Raw genomic sequence first — 16985 nt, forward strand, 5'->3', positions numbered from 1 at the left:
CCTATAATGCTACTGCAGAAAAATACTTAGATAGTCTACATATAGGCACCACAGTGAAAAATATCCTTTGAGGTTCCTGCTAACAAAGTGCTTTTCAGATATTAAACTTGCATATGAATCACCTGAGGGGCTCATCAAAGTGCAAATTTTGAGTCAGCAGTTCTGGGGTGGGACCTGAAGGTTTGCATTTTTGACAAGTGGTGGAGTGATGTTTAAACTGTGGTCCAAGGGCTGGATTTTGAGCATAATTGTTAGATTGCCCTGGGGCTTGACTGCCAAACTGAAATCTAAGGCTCACTCTTATCATTTATTCTTCTTCATATTTAACCTTTCTTTCCACTTGACTATGAGAAGGCTACTGACATGAAGAAGATAATACTTTATTTTTCCCGGTGGTATGTATATTATTATGGGTACTATTGGAAGACCAGTGATTAATAATAGATATTAACAGGATCTAAATTAAATCTACCAGCCAACATACTGGAAATTCTTTCTGATCAGAAACCAAATGCTAAGCTGTCATTGCTGTTCTCAGACATCTCCATGCAGTACCTTATGCACATGTGTGTTGTACCAAACGCATGTCTGAGAAGCAGATTTTTGTGACAGATTTTGACACAGGAAATTCAGCAGACTCCGTAAAACTTAATGGAAAAATGTATCACTTAACTACAGTTCATTTTTAAAGAACAGATTGCAGTACTTTTCAGTGGAATCAAATGGGTCTTCTCTTAAGAGCTTTGGCACAGTCGCCATACCCAGAAAATTAACTCTTGATAATGTCACCTGGTGGGATGGTACTGCAGAAATTATTGATAATGTTGTGTTTGGGGGTTGGAGTTGGTCAGCGTAGAGTTCTACTTTAGATCATGGGGAAAAAAGGTTATATTTCTTGACAACACTAAATATTTATCTGGTGAATCATTTCTGGAAGTGAGGGAATTAGTGTGGTATTTTGAAATGGGAACACATCTTCTCAGATGTGCATTTGCAATGTGATCTATGAGTGGGTTTCAAATCGTAATACACCAGGGGCGGGGAGTCTGCCAGAGTAGAACATCTGCTTCTAAGACATAGGCTTCTGGAGCATTCCTCTCTGAGAGCTCTTTTCTTTTGCTTGTTTTCTCAATTTGTTAAATCTAGATTATTATATTTCATCAAGGACACAGGGAAGAAGCCCTCAAAACTCAATTACTATCTTAACAACAGAGAAATCTTCAATGAAAGCTTTTAAATTTGGCTGAAGATGTGTTCCTCCTTATTAAATTATAGCTTGTGATGCATTTTATGGAAAGTGGTTGTGTTTTTCAAACTCCCGTTGGCTGTAGTGCTTCCTGGTGGAGTCATGGTTGGCTCCGCAGGCCTCTGCACCCTTGAACAGCCTGGGTGGGTGATGGGCTGTGCTGGGTTAGTACCCAGGGCTGCAGGGTGAGGCGGTATCTGCAGCGTGGTCTTGCTGCCCCAGCCGTCTCTTTCCTGAATGCAGATCACTTCTGACCCTGCAGTGTATCATATGGTGAGGCCAGTCTTCACCCACATACTTTGGTGTACCAGCCTTGCTGCTTTTACCTGGCATGTTCTCTTGCTTTTTTCCTGCCTCTGAACCCTTTTAAAGAGGGCCAGAGTTGAGTACATTCTCCTGTGGGCTCCTGTGTCGGCTGAAGAACCTTGAGTGTACTATACTTTGTTTGTACAATTACACTGTATTGTCGCTGTGCATTTTTATACCTGATTGTAAACTCCTGGAGGGCAGGGATGTAGCTGGTTTTCATCTTATTAATCCACTGCCTAGTGTAGTGGCAGATTATTGCAGAGCCTCAAAAATATAGTATTTGCTAAATGAAAAAACTTTATTTTAAAGTCACTGGAATTTCATATATGTAGATCTCAGTTTCTGTGCATATACTATCATTCTGAAAAATGGGGAGAACTTACTTTTGTGCCACTAAGGTACACTTTTCAAGAAATAGCATGTCTCATCATAAGTGATATGCCAGAAAATGAAAAGACTGATTGGTGCTGCTTTTACAGCCTAATCTTTGTCGATTATTTGTAGCTTTTCTTTGTCTCTTAGTATTTGATTTCTTAAGAAATACTTGATTAAGCAGGAAATAATTATACAGGAAATAAAATTTTCTTAAGTTAATGCATGATTCTTCTCTCATCATTCTAATATTTAATTGAAATATTAAAAGTGATTTCTTTAACTATTTGTAGTTTCTTCTTTCTATTAAGCTTTAAATGATAGGTATCACCAGGAGAGGCATATTGATTGATTCTCATGTTTAGTGTATAATTAAATCTTACAGTTCTTGGGCGCAGTAGTACTTCTGTTGAATAACCATTTCATTAAATTTATTTACACGGTACAATGATATGTTCAACAGTATCCTTAAATGTCTTCTCAAGATTAATTATATTGATGGTTTAGGTACAGCTGGAAGCCAAAAGAATTATTCTTTAAAAAAAAAAAAAGAGGCATTGTGTGCACTTCAGTGTTGATAAATAAGGGATTATTAATAGTACTTGACTTTTGAACAGAGACCCCAGTGAATAGAAATAGACAAGCCAAAATCCAGAATGATTTCTTATCTAGACATATGTCAGATCTAGTTAATGTTAAGTCATATTTAGAAAATGTGATTTAAATGGCAGTTCAATTAAAAGACTGCTATACAGTCTATAAACATTTCAGATCTTTGCTTGCATTTTATGTACATATAATATTAAGGGGATTCTCTACCTTTGACTGAGCATTTAAGACTTGTAGAAATTAAGTCTTTTGTTAGTATAAATCAGCAGATTAGCCTAATGGTATTTTCACACTTCAGTTCTTTGTGTGGTTATCTAAATAACTATGTTTTGGAAATTAAATTCCTTCTGATCCAGATCTGAGTAGGCTAACTTTCCAATTAGTATAGTCCAGATTTCTTCCAAAAATCTCTTTTGGTTAGTTTTCTTTAGTATCAAGGAAAATACAGAAGATGTAAATTTTACAATTTTCAATTTAAAAATACTCTAAGTAGGAATACAAGTTTTAAATAGTGTTTGATTCTTTATCCATAAGTTTCGTACTTACATTGACAGAAGAGTGTCCCAACCTTTCTCAGCTGCTGCTGTTGATGACAGTAATGCTAATAATAGTAAGTTGGTACACTTAGCAGCAGCAGCACTAAAATACTGGTAATAATGACAAAATTTATCAAATGCTTGCTATGTGTCGGTTTGCTAAGCCAATTATTTACTGCTGTGTATCAAACCACATAAAATTTAACAGCAAGTATTATTTGTTAAGATTTCGTGGTGTTGGCTTCTGTTTTATGTGGTACTGGCTGGGGCGTGGGGTTGCCCTCACATGCCTAGCTTTGGTTGCCCCCTTGCAGCTGGGGACTCACTAGGGCCTTTCCACATGACTGCGTGGGTTTCCTCACAGCATGCCCATGAAATCCCAAGATTGTTTTCCAAGATACAAAGGCAGAAACCTCAGATCTCTTAGGGCCCAACCTCAGAATTTACACGGTGTAATTTCTACCACATTCTACTAATCAGAGCAAGGCACAGCCTAGCCCAGGTATGGGGGTGAGGGGAGAGACTCCCTGATGGGAAGAGTAGCAAGGAAGCTTTGACTGACTGTAATATTCCGCAAACCCTGTAAGTGCTGTTGTAATTCCTATTTTAGAGATGAAGGGTTAACTTAGTATGCAAAGTCATTCAGTTACTGAATGACTTAAGCTCAGGTTTAGGTTAATTTGACTCTAGAGCTGGAGCTTTTAACTCTGGTAATGTTTGATCTTCAGGGTGTGGATAGATTAAATATGTTTGTCTTTCTACTCCAAAGCCACTGTCTAAGGGTGGTTTTATTTATGTGGTGGTTATTCCATTTGCAATCAAGACTAAAATAGCAGAGAGAGTTGATTCATATTATTGATCAGCGATCATGTGGTAAACATAAGGCTCTCTAAATTAAGATGTTTCTAAACTCTCGATTGAGATGAAAGTTAAAATTCTTAGACGTGATATTGTCATTTGCTTACTGTTAGCACATTTCCTTATTAAAAACAAATAAATAAAATCACCTTTTAAGCCATGTTTCCCATTGAGCATACTCTGTTCTAGCAGTCTGCATTTTTCATATGGTTTCAATATTCTAGTGTTTATTCATTAACATGAAGAACAGAGCTTTTAAGTTGCCTTTTATTTATTTATTTTTTGTTATTTCTGTTGATTTGTGGTTTACTTTTGGAAGACAGTGTTATTTAAGTATTTTACTTTGTTGAAAAGGAAAGAAAACATCAGAGATGCCAATTTTAATAATGAGCAACCTAGAAATTAAGGCTTCCCAATGTAATGTCAGTTTTCTATGTTAGATTTTTCTATCATGACTTTAGGAGTTCTTCAGTCTCAGACTAAAATATATTGAGAAAATTCTGTAAACTTAAAATGGTATATAACACCTTGTCCTTCATATTAATTGTAGGTTGTGAAGTATATTCAGAATTTTCACCTAAAGCCTATGGACTTTGCGAGCTATCTAGTCACCTCCTCCCAGCCAAAATAAAAGTAATGACAACTCCGTGGAATGTTACGGGGCCTCAAATTAGGTACCTATAGTCTCCTCATTTTTATAGAGGACAGAACTTTGGATAGGCTTTTAAGTAAGAGACAGCCAGTACTGTGTCTAGAGCTTTGCTTTGGGAAAGCTTCCTATGCTTTCCTCCACCATATTCCAGTATTTCCTTCATGAGACTTGACATTGGGAGTGCAGAAACCACTTGTCTGCAAGGTTCTGTCACCACCGCTGGGAGCAGAATAAGCTAAACCTAGTTTAACTTTGGCCAATTTAAGAGACTCTTAGACCTTTATTTTAACTTAAACAATATACCCATTGCTGCTATACTCAGAAAGTTTAACAAGTTTTTATTCGTCCATTAGAGAAGGAAATGGCAGGCCACTCCAGTATCCTTGCCTGGAGAAACTCGCGGACAGAGGCGGGCTGCAGTTAATGGGGGCGCAGACGCGTTGTGCATGACTGAGCGACTAACCCACAACAGGGGCCCGGGAAACTGCAGCTCACGTCTGTTACAGCTGTGTTCTGTGATCATTTCACCTGTTCTTCATTTTGAAAGGAAAAAAAAATCCCAATATAATTAGTCTCACTGCTTAGAAAAGCACAGCATTTCTTTCTGAGGCTGTAGATCTAAATTAGCCCCCTTCTCTAGAATCATTATCGGATGTCTTGTCCGTGTCTGGTATACTGAAGGGGAAAGGTGGACAATTGAACGCTCTGGTCATGTCACTACACATTTTCTTTTATGCTATTGCATGACAAGGATTATATGTGGTGTGCTTATTTATCTATAATAACTATGAGGCACTCCCTTGCTCCTGAATATAATTCAACTTGAATGGTGTATTTTTTAGATTATCGTAAAGGTGGGAGATAATGTCACCAACTAGATTTAAAAATAATGAGACTTAACCAGAATGAGATGATTTCCACATTTAGTTTATCAGTAGCTGTACTCTTTGAACTTTGTATTCCCTGCCTTATATCCTGAAAATGTGAAATTATATTGCTGTGCCAGTGTTGAATATCCTGTGGTGAAAGGGCAATACTTTCTAGAAAATTGGAAGTCGGTGCTCAAGTCACAGGACTGAGGTGACTGTACAGAGCGCTCTGGACCTGAAAGCGCAGCTCTGCAGCCCGGATGCCAGGGGGCTGCCGGAGGGCGGGTTGCTGCAGTGGGCCTGGAAATCAGCCACTCTCTCCCCCTCAGGCCCCTTGCAGATCTGCCTGAGAAAGTCGGTGTAATGGCCTGTAATATTTTTGAAAATAGAAATATTTAAAGAAAAAATAGAAAAACCATTTATAAACTACCCAGGGATGACTACTGTTTGTGTCTTTTAGTCTGTATTCTGTATTTATTTTCTCTTTGTGTCATGATACCTAGCTTTTCAGCAGCACTTAGTACTGGGCATGCCCTTCGTTTCCTTGCCTCTGCCACTTCACACTTTGCACAGAGCATGTCCATGTGTGCACACACACCCACACACACTGTGCTATCGTGTGGTATCCACGGCAGATTCGACCAGAAGTAAATGAGAATGGCTTGGCAGAATAATGTTTATTTTTATATTTGCCTCAGCCGCTTGAGTAAAGGTAGTTTTAGCCCTGGGGAAGCGATGAGTAGACGTCGGGGCTGAGGTTTTCTTGGCCGCACCGAGCACCAGCAGAGGGGCGGCCGTCTCTGCTCTGCGCCTCGTCTGTTTCTCGCTTGCTCCGTCTCTGCGGAGCCGGGTTGAAGTGGGGCGGAGGTTGGCAGGAGGCAGGAGGGAGCTCCCCAGAGCCGAGGCGGAAGCAGCGGCGGGGGCGGGGGCGGGACGGGCAGCTGTGTCCGCGCTCCCGCAGGAGTGTGACGGCCGGTCGGTGTCCTCGAGAGTCTGGACGCTTCACGTTGGTTTCCTGTTGCCTGCCGCTGTTACACTGCCCTTCACAGGGGAGGAGGAGATGGTGGGAGGGGAGATAGTGGGCTCACAGAGGTTTTTCCTCTCCTCGCGTGCTGTCAGACGCTAGGTTTCTGGTCCTCTCTTGCAGCAGCTTTGGGTAAAGTGGATGCCCCACCCTGCAGAGCCTGTGAGCTGTCCTCTGTCCTGTCAGTCTGCCCATCAGCGCTGCTTAGGGCAGGGAACTCTGGCCTGCTTTTCCTTCACATGTTTCCGTGGCCATCACCGTGAAAATGCGTTGGGGATCTGTATTTATAAGAAGCTGTCACAGGTATACAAAGACTTCTCCAACAGAGAACTTTGCTCTGATCGAGGTGAAGTGCAGCATGTATATAAAATGTCTGTGGTGCTCCTCAGAGGACGTTGCGCCGTGCCGGGCAGTGGGCCGCGGCGGCGGCGTGTTTGCTGCGCTGGCCGCGTGGCCGGGCGCGGTGCGGGGCCTCCGCCGCGGCCTCCCCTGCTGCGGAGCGTGGCCTGGGCGCGGTGCGGGGCCTCCGCCGCCGCGGCCTCCCCTGCTGCGGAGCGTGGCCTGGGCGCGGTGCGGGGCCTCCGCCGCGGCCTCCCCTGCTGCGGAGCGTGGCCTTGGCGGTGCGGGGCCTCCGCCGCCGCGGCCTCCCCTGCTGCGGAGCGTGGCCGGGCGCGGTGCGGGGCCTCCGCCGCCGCGGCCTCCCCTGCTGCGGAGCGTGGCCGGGCGCGGTGCGGGGCCTCCGCCGCAGGCCTCCCCTACTGCGGAGCGTGGCCTTGGCGGTGCGGGGCCTCCGCCGCCGCGGCCTCCCCTGCTGCGGAGCGTGGCCGGGCGCGGTGCGGGGCCTCCGCCGCAGGCCTCCCCTACTGCGGAGCGTGGCCTTGGCGGTGCGGGGCCTCCGCTGCTGCAGGCCTCCCCTGCTGCGGAGCGTGGCCGGGCGCGGTGCGGGGCCTCCGCCGCCGCGGCCTCCCCTGCTGCGGAGCGTGGCCTGGGCGCGGTGGGGGGCCTCCGCTGCTGCAGGCCTCCCCTGCTGCGGAGCGTGGCCGGGCGCGGTGCGGGGCCTCCGCCGCAGGCCTCCCCTGCTGCGGAGCGTGGCCTGGGCGCGGTGCGGGGCCTCCGCCGCCGCGGCCTCCCCTGCTGCGGAGCGTGGCCTGGGCGCGGTGCGGGGCCTCCGCCGCAGGCCTCCCCTGCTGCGGAGCGTGGCCGGGCGCGGTGCGGGGCCTCCGCCGCCGCGGCCTCCCCTGCTGCGGAGCGTGGCCTGGGCGCGGTGCGGGGCCTCCGCCGCAGGCCTCCCCTGCTGCGGAGCGTGGCCGGGCGCGGTGCGGGGCCTCCTCTGCCGTGGCCTCCCCTGCTGCGGAGCGTGGCCTTGGCGGTGCGGGGCCTCCGCCGCCGCGGCCTCCCCTGCTGCGGAGCGTGGCCGGGCGCGGTGCGGGGCCCCCGCCGCCGCGGCCTCCCCTGCTGCGGAGCGTGGCCGGGCGCGGTGCGGGGCCTCCTCTGCCGTGGCCTCCCCTGCTGCGGAGCGTGGCCTTGGCGGTGCGGGGCCTCCGCTGCTGCAGGCCTCCCCTGCTGCGGAGCGTGGCCGGGCGCGGTGCGGGGCCCCCGCCGCCGCGGCCTCCCCTGCTGCGGAGCGTGGCCGGGCGCGGTGCGGGGCCTCCTCTGCCGTGGCCTCCCCTGCTGCGGAGCGTGGCCTTGGCGGTGCGGGGCCTCCGCCGCCGCGGCCTCCCCTGCTGCGGAGCGTGGCCGGGCGCGGTGCGGGGCCCCCGCCGCCGCGGCCTCCCCTGCTGCGGAGCGTGGCCGGGCGCGGGCCTCAGCACTCACCGCGCGGGCTCAGACGTGGTGTGCTGGCTCCGCCGCCCGCAGCTCGTGGGACTTTCTCAAACCAGAGACTGAGCCCGTGTCCCTGCGTTGACAGGCGGATTCTTAAGCACGGGACCTCCCGGGAAGCCCGGGTGGTGGCGTTTAACAGCCTGATAGACGCCATCCAGAAAGGCGGGCGGAAACGGCGCCATGGCCGTGCTCCCTTAGCATAAAGGGCGCGGATGGAAGGTCACCCTGCTGAGACGCGGGATCTCGGACTCACTGGGGAGGAAGGGGTGGCTCCATCCAGAGTGTGGGTCAGAAAGCGCAGGAGGCCGTTCAGATGCCCGAGGAGGAGGAGAGAAGCGGGGTGAGGATCGGTGGCGGGCAGCTCGGGGCCACGGACAGGGGAAGTCCTCGGAGAAAATATTACTGTAGCAAAGACTTCAGCTGTATTCTGACAGAGGATTCTATTACTCTGTCCTACTGAGTAAAAGTAAAAGCTGTCTCTGAAGTGTGAATGTGACAAAGAATAGAAATAGTGATATACGGAATGTAGCAAGTAAAAATAATTAAGAATTTTCAGTAGAAGCAGTAAGTAACTGACTTAATTGATATAATTCAGATTGCTACTGCATTATAATTTTTTATGGTGATCTGGGAAAAGAACAAAAATGAATCTATTAATAGATTCAAAAATTTAATTGTTTTCATGTTCAAGTTTATGTGATGACGAGACCGTTCTTTTATCAGATTACCCCAGAACATAAAAAAATAGTTTAAACTTCCAATGTTTCTTTTTCTTTTGAAAAAGAGCCTAGTCAAAACAAAAACAAAAACACAGAATGAAGTTCTACTATAATTGCTTCTGGTTGCTTCTGTTTGAGTTATTTTCATGATAACTTTCCACATAGTTCACAGAAATTTCACTGTATTTTACCTTAAATAGGAATGCAGGAATAGATACATTTTTCTTTTCTCTCTCACTGTAATAGAATGGTCTACATTTTTAAGATTTCTTTAAAAAAAAAAAAAGATTTCATAAAAAGGTACTTGTTACCTTTTAGGTTTAATCAAAAGGAGTCCAGCATGAAAGACAAAAGTTTTTCTTTTTTGAAGTAGATATTGTTAAGCTTTTAAACCAGATGAAAGTATGACTGATCATATCATACTGTCATGGTTTCTCATAATAAATTTTTCATATAAAATTATTTGTTGAAATTATCAAAGAGATAATCCTATGTTGGCATAGCTGCAAAGTTAAAATAGCTGACATTTAAAAAAGATTATATGGGAAGCTTTATTGAATGTATTGAGATAAGGCTTATTGTAGTTCTTTTTTTCCATGCAAACTGCTGTCGTCGTTGTAGGAAATTTCAAAATCCACATGAAGGACCCCATTCACCCTTGGTATTATCTAATTCCTTCCTAGTTCACCTTTACTGTACTGTTCCTACCCACTGCTGGGCTATATCCTGGTCAGAACTGCATCCATCACCCCCAAAGTGGTAGACTCCTCCATCTCTCTCACTGATTACTACCTTTATTCTAGTTCTATCTCAGTTTTATTCCCACTACATTGTTCTGTACCTTTGGCAATCTCTTAGCCCCTTAAGTTCATTAAAAGTATGTGAATACTTGATGAATTCATCAAGAGTATATGACATAGTCTAGTAGACACTTAGTCAGGATATGCAGAATAAATGAATGGATTAATCAAATACTCTTTCATTGTTTGCTGTGAAATTATAAGAGGCCACCATGACAATTGATGATCGTAATATGAGAATGGTGATTTTTACCTCATTAAGATAGCCGTCAGTTTAAATGACAATAGTATTATATGGGGAAATTAAAGACTAGGATATTTATACTTTTAAACAGAGGTGGTAGATAGAATTAATAATAATGATGATTATTTATTGAGAGTTACTAGATGCATTAGGGTCTTACCTTTATACCTTATATACTCCGCACAACAGCTTAGTGAGACAGGCATTTTTATTTAAAATTTTTAGAGATAAGGAAACTGATTCAAAGGGAGCGGTTAAGCAACTTGTTCACAACTACCAGCAGGGTAAGGATATGCACTCAGTACGTACGGTTCAAGGCCAGTTTCTTTAACAAAGGATAGCTGAAAAATTAGACAGAATATCTTCTCGGTATCTCCCAGGAACTTGTCAGAGGATATTACATTTGAATGTGGTGGGAATATTTCATGTTTTAGTTGTGTTTAGGTAAGACATTTGCAAATGATCCATTTAAAACTGTTTATCTTGTAAAGCTAAAGCAAATTCATTTACCCCGAAAGTATCATCCTTATTTTGTGGGATAGCATCTTGCACTTATTAGACCTATGTAGGCAACATGTTTGAGATTATACTGCAGAGATCAAAGGATGCCCAGGGTTCATCCTTCCCAGCCACAATTTCACGTTTGGTCTCCCTAGTCTTGTTAGTGGTGGATGATTTATCTTTTAATGAAAGGGATAAAACCTACCTTGGTTACCTATTTTAATGAAGCTTTTGGACTGACATAGTTTGCTAAATTCTTTTAAAGTGAGCAGTTCAATGAAGTAACCTGGAGGAGCCTGAAAAATTACCCTACTGCCTATGGCTCAGGTTAGAAAGTTTCTGCTCACACTTCTCGTATGACTTGGGATAGACTCTGGAACTTGGGCTTTTAAGATTGATTCATATTCCTTGTAAATTGGTGCAGTCACTATGGAAAACACAGTGGGGGTGCCTTAAACTAAAAATAGAGTTGCCGTATGATCCAGCAATTCTCCTCCTGGGCATATATCCAGAGAAAACCATAAATCAAAAAGATACATGTACCCCAGTGTTCCTTGCAGCACTGTTTAAAATAGCCAAGACATAGAAGCAATCTAAATGTTCATCAACAGATGAATGGATGAAAAAGATCTGGTGTATAGACATAATGGAATACTACTCAGTCATAAAAAAAGAATGAAACAATGCCATTTGCAGTAACATGAATGGACCTAGAAATTGTCATATTAAGTGAAGTGAGAAGTAGAAAGACAAATATCATATGATTTCACTTATATGTGCAATCTAAAATATGGCACAAATGATCTTATTTACAAAACAAACAAACAAACAAACAGACTCACAGACACAGAAAACAAACCTATGGTCATCAGAGGAGAAAGGGGATTGGAGAGGGATAAACTAGGAGTCTGGAATCAGCAGAGACAGACTGCCCCGTATAAAATAGATGAACACAGTCCTACTATGTAGCACGGGGAACTAGGTTCAGTATCTTGTAATAAACCATAATGGAAAAGACTGTGGAAAAGAATATATTTAAATGAATCACTTTGCTCCACACACAATGTTGTAAATCAACTATACTTCAATTAAAAAAGATTTACTTCTTATTCTTCTTAGCTGTATTGAAAACTTTAAAACATTTAGGCAGGGGAGTGGATGAGATCCAGTTTTATTTCAGACTCTCAGGAGTCATCTTAATAATAGTCTCTGTTCCCAGGATGAGGAAATGAAAGGTGAGGCTTACATCAGCCTAGTGTCCTTACTTTCTTAGGAATCAAAATGTTGCCAAGGTGAAATACAGTGTGAAGTAGGTCCCTAAACCCATCTTGGAAGGCACTACCTCAGAAGTAGAGTGAATGGAAATCGCTCTTTAACTGGATGTGAGTCTCATTTCTAGGGCCGCTGTTTATATTCTTTATGTCTTGCTTTTTTCTTTATGGTGAATTTGTTTCATCTTGTAAAGATTACAAAGCACATATCCTAGCTTTTAAATGTGAGAATTGAATTGTTAATAGTTCTTGGATAAAAATGTTGTCTCCTATTTCTTCTACCAAAGGCGGTGCATTCTCAGAAACTTTGGAACTCCCTGGTATGAAGTGTTTTCACGAATTCCACACCCACAGCTTTTTATTTCCTCCTTGATTTATGACACAGCTGTTTCTTGAATTGAGAAAACGCAAGGACTACATGTGATGTAATTAAGTTGCACTCTGTTTGTGTATCTCCTACATTTAGTGGAGGCTACGAATCAAGTCTCTTGATGTATTTTTTATTCATTTTTCAAACTCCTCATCTCAAGACGGCGGTTGTCGCGAGCTGGGGAGCTGGTGCGCTGTCGCCTCTGTGTTGTTAATATCGTCGTGTCTTTTTCTCCCCTGTGCTCTCAGCTGCTCAGCCTCATCTGACTCTTTGTGACTCCATGGAATGTAGCTTACCAGGCTCCTCTGTCCATAGTATTTTCCAGGCAAGAATACTGGAGTGGGTTGCAATTTCCTTTTACCCTTCTATGTGATAAATTCAATAAGGGTAGGATTGTGTCAGCCTGCATCACATCTTGTGTACCTTCAGTATCTGATGCTGGCTGTAGCCACTCAAGCTGCTCAGACTTACTCATAAACAACGATGCTGTGTCAGTCCAGCTTCACATTCTGTGCAGTAATGTAACTTGAGAAATCGATTCATGTTATTTTAAAGAAAGTTTTACATGGTTGAATCCAGGATAGAAGAAGCACGGCTTCTTGAGTGATACTCTTGACATTGCTGATGTGTTTATTATACTTGTTTTATTGGCGCACACTTGATTCACACTGTTGTGTTAATTTGAGGTGTACAGCAAACTGTTTCAGTCATATGTATACACGAATCCACTCTTTTTAGATTTTTTTTCCCGTATAGGCCATTACAGAATATTGAGCAGAATTCTCTCTGCTCTAAAGTAGGTCCTTACTAGTTATCTATTTTATATATAGTAATATGTATATGTCTATCACAATCTTCCGTTTTATCCCCTTCTTACCGCTGGTGGCCGTAAATTTGTTTTCTGTATCTGTAACTCTGTTTGTGTTTTGTGGGTAAGTTCATTTATAGCCTTTTCAAAGATTGCCAATGTAGATAGCTTTCTTTATCATCTCTGCCCTCTCCTTTGTCTTTATTCCTCTCTCCCTCCCTCTGCTTCAAGGCTTCTTTAATATATCAACATCTTTACTGGTTTGTGCATTATTGACATCTAGAAGCTACTTTTTGGTTACCTGGTGTATCAGAATACTTTCATTTCAACGTTATATCTTAGAAACAAAATCTCACACTGAACAAATTTTAAAAATGGCTTGGGGATTCCTACTATATGGATTTCCCTGGTGGCTCAGAGGGTGAAGCATCTGCCTACAATGCAGGAGACCCGGATTCAATCCCTGGGTCAGGAAGATCTCCTGGAGAAGGAAATGGCAACCAACTTCAATATTCTTGCCTGGAAATTCCCATGGACGGAGGAGCCTGGTAGGCTACAGTCCACTGGGTTGCAAAGAGTCGGACACGACTGAGCAACTTCACTTTGGTGGTGGCAGAAAAAAATGAGTTAACTTGTGAAGGTTAGTGGGAGATTATGTGGTAGTAATTAGTCAAAGTATCTCTTCTATTGAAAGTCAGAGTATTGCAGAATTTCTTGTAAAGTTATGTTTAATATTATTGAATCTTTTTTGTTGTTGCTGTTCACTCACTCAGTTGTGTCCAACTCTTTACGACCCCATAAACTGCAGCACGCCAGGCTTCCCTGTCCTTCACTATCTTCCAGAGTTTGCTCAAACTCATGTCCATTGAGTCAATGATGCCATCCAACCATCTCATCCTCTGTTGCCCCCTTCTCATCCTATCCTCACTCTTTCCCAGCATCAGGGTCTCTACCATTGAGTCAGCTCTTCGCATCAGGTGACTAGAGTGTTGGAGTTTCAGCTTCAGCATCAGTCCTTCCAATAAATATTCAGGGTCGATTTCCTTTAGGAATGACTGGTTTGATCTCCTTGGAGTCCAAGAGACTCTCAAGGGTCTTCTCCAGCACCATAATCCAAAAGCATCAATTCTTCGATGCTCAGCCTTCTTTGTGATCCAACTTTCACACATGTACGTGACTACAGGGAAAACCATAGCTTTGACTATATGGACCTTTGCTGGCAAAGCAATGTCTCTGCTGTTAAATATGTTGTCTAGGTTTTCTTCCAAGGAGTAAGCGCCTTTTAATTTCATGACTGCAGTCACCGTCCACAGTGATTTTGTAGCCCAAGAAAATAGAGTCTGTCACTGTTGGCATTTTTCCCCATCTATCTGTGGTAAAATGATGAGACCGGATGCCCAGGTCCAGTCAGATAAATATTATTTCCTTAGTTGTTTAGTGAAAAAGATAGATATTCTCAATTAGGATGCTTCAAATCCTTTATTAAGTAGTCATCACTTTCAGTCATATGATGAGCAGCAGTCAGGTGGGCTTAGGGAAAATTGGCAAGGTATGAAAAAAATATCCTAATGGGAAAGAAAATTCATCTACACTATGGAAAATTCATTCCCACTATGTCTAGATGATTGGAGGTGACTGTGTTCTTGGATTTCAGTTTCAAACTTGGAAGTTATTTACTTTTAAATTGGTATCTAAAAGTGCATAGTGGAGTGGGGAATTAAAGCTTATAATGTAAAGTAAAATATAGTAAACAGACTCCCACACAGTCATATAAAAGACAAACTTATTTGTTGTGACAATAAATTTAAATGACATCAGCTGAATTAACTGTAAGTTATTTTCATTTCTTTATGTGGATTGCAACCTCAGTAAATCAATCTTTCAGATAAAAGATTTCCAGAATAATCATTTACATATGTATGATATGCATTTTTAAAAAAATTAGTTAGAAAATATATGTTCTGGTATATGTGAAAAATAAGGTAACAGAAAACTTGAATTCACATGTTTTTAAGAACTTGAATTTCCATTTCTTTAAAAAATTAAAGGCAAAAGAGATTTTTTCCATTGCCTTAGTTTGTACAAAAAGTCAAATAGAAATGTAATCTTCTTGTAGGAAGAAGAAAATTGAACTATACCCACAGTTTATAATTTAACAGTGATTGGCTGTATAGGTAGTAGTGATAACTAGGGCTTCTAGACTGAAAATTATAAAGTATTACTCTTTCTGTTTTAAAGCTTAATGCCTACATAGCCAGTGGATCAAATATCCAAGTTGGATAATCACTGGTATTGTGCTTCAGGCTTTAGATCTAACAAATAAAAATGAAAAACATTTGGATATGATTAAAGAACAAAGAAACTAGGGGATGGATGGAAAGCAACCAATTCAGAAAAATAAGGAACAGTTGGTTTACCCTAATTACAGCCATCCTGATTTTTCTTTTTTGTTCTGTATGTATCAATTGGAAGTTTGGTCAAAAATTAACTCTTTTGCGTAATTATGGAAATAAATTCATTGCAGCTTTTCAAAAGTGACTTTTATGTTTGTCCTTAAACTCAAATTTCAAAAGACAGTTGCAGTTTGTATTGGCTGCGTTGGTCACAATTCTTTCCTTTGATAAAGTTCATCAGTTCGCTTTTCATTTCCTAAGACTGAATCTCTTATATCTACCATCATCTAAATGAGGATGTGCTGACATAAATGAGAAGAACAAAGATTCAACTAATTAAGCGAGTTTTACCTTCGAATTAGGCTGAGTTGTACGGAAGTGTGGCTGAATCTAAGAAGATGGTGAAACATTTTGCATAACCCAAGCATAATGATTTTGCAGACTGTTTATTGTTGCCAGTCAAGCACTAAAATAAGGCCCAAGTTCTGGCCCTCGTAAATTTCTTTCTCATAATTCTTCTCATAAATAATAAAGGATGTGGACTTCTTGGTTTTTCAGTAGAGATGAACTTTTTGAGATGTCAGTTACTTTATTGCTTTCTTCTTTCCTACTTTTCCCACTTGCCATCACAAGTACTTTTTTTTTCATTTATTTTTATTAGTTGGAAGCTAATTACTTTACAATATTGTAGTGGTTTTTGTCATACATTGACATGAATCAGCCAACAAGTACTTTTATTTATTCTGTGTTCATCTTATATGGGATACATGCTTCTTTTCATTAACTACTGAGAGGTGCATACTATATAATCTCTTTGGTATGTAGCATGTCTTTTTGTTTGTTATTTGAGAGTCATTAAATGCAGGTACATGTGTAAAAATGAGGCAAATAGCCACAACTTTCAATGTCAAAGTCCTTCTGAAGCTTTGTATGGCATTGTATGCATTGCAGATTTGATGGCTTTCTCTATTTGTCCTCTGTATTTACTTGCTTCCTTCCTGCCCTTGACCCCTCAACACATACACAGAAGCAGCTGAAGCTTCAAAATGGAAAGATATTATGTATGTGCCTATTGTGTTCTGGTGATTCTGAATAAGCAGGAATATAAAGAGGCAAGGTCAGCTGAAAACTGAGAAGTTCTTTTGTATTTTATCTTTCAGTTGCTTCCTTACTATTGGCAGTAACAGTTTGGGGCTGATTAACACAATATATGTTGTAAACCTATGAAAAGCTTGAAAGGAATGTAGATGATACTGTTATTTTTAAAGTCTGAATCATGATTTGAAGCATGCTGTAAATCACATCAAAACCCCCAGAACTTAACATGGAAGTTAGAAGAGACAACATCTACATTTCCCTCCCTCTAAAGCATTTTTTTCATACCATAACTTTTTCTTGCTAAAAACAGAGACTTGGTCATTTCCTTAATCTTTTAGTCCACTTTGGCTCCCCATTCCTTATCATAGTAGTTTTTTATGGACTGCCTTGGAATTACCTAGAGAGCACCTAGAGAGCATCTAAAATGTGTACATATCTGAGGCTTGTCCTCAGAAACTGATTTTTAGATAGAAGTGGCAAAT

General features: G+C 42.3%; 1 protein-coding gene across 7 annotated transcripts in view; it reads left to right on the forward strand.

Moving 5' to 3' along the window:
• CBLB (Cbl proto-oncogene B) overlaps window positions 1-16985 on the forward strand; it is a 219235-nt gene that overhangs the window by 79602 nt on the left and 122648 nt on the right. The gene's annotated exons all lie outside the window — the stretch shown is intronic.

The sequence above is a fragment of the Muntiacus reevesi genome, chromosome 21, assembly GCF_963930625.1.
Source record: "Muntiacus reevesi chromosome 21, mMunRee1.1, whole genome shotgun sequence".
Taxonomy (NCBI): Eukaryota; Metazoa; Chordata; class Mammalia; order Artiodactyla; family Cervidae; genus Muntiacus; species Muntiacus reevesi.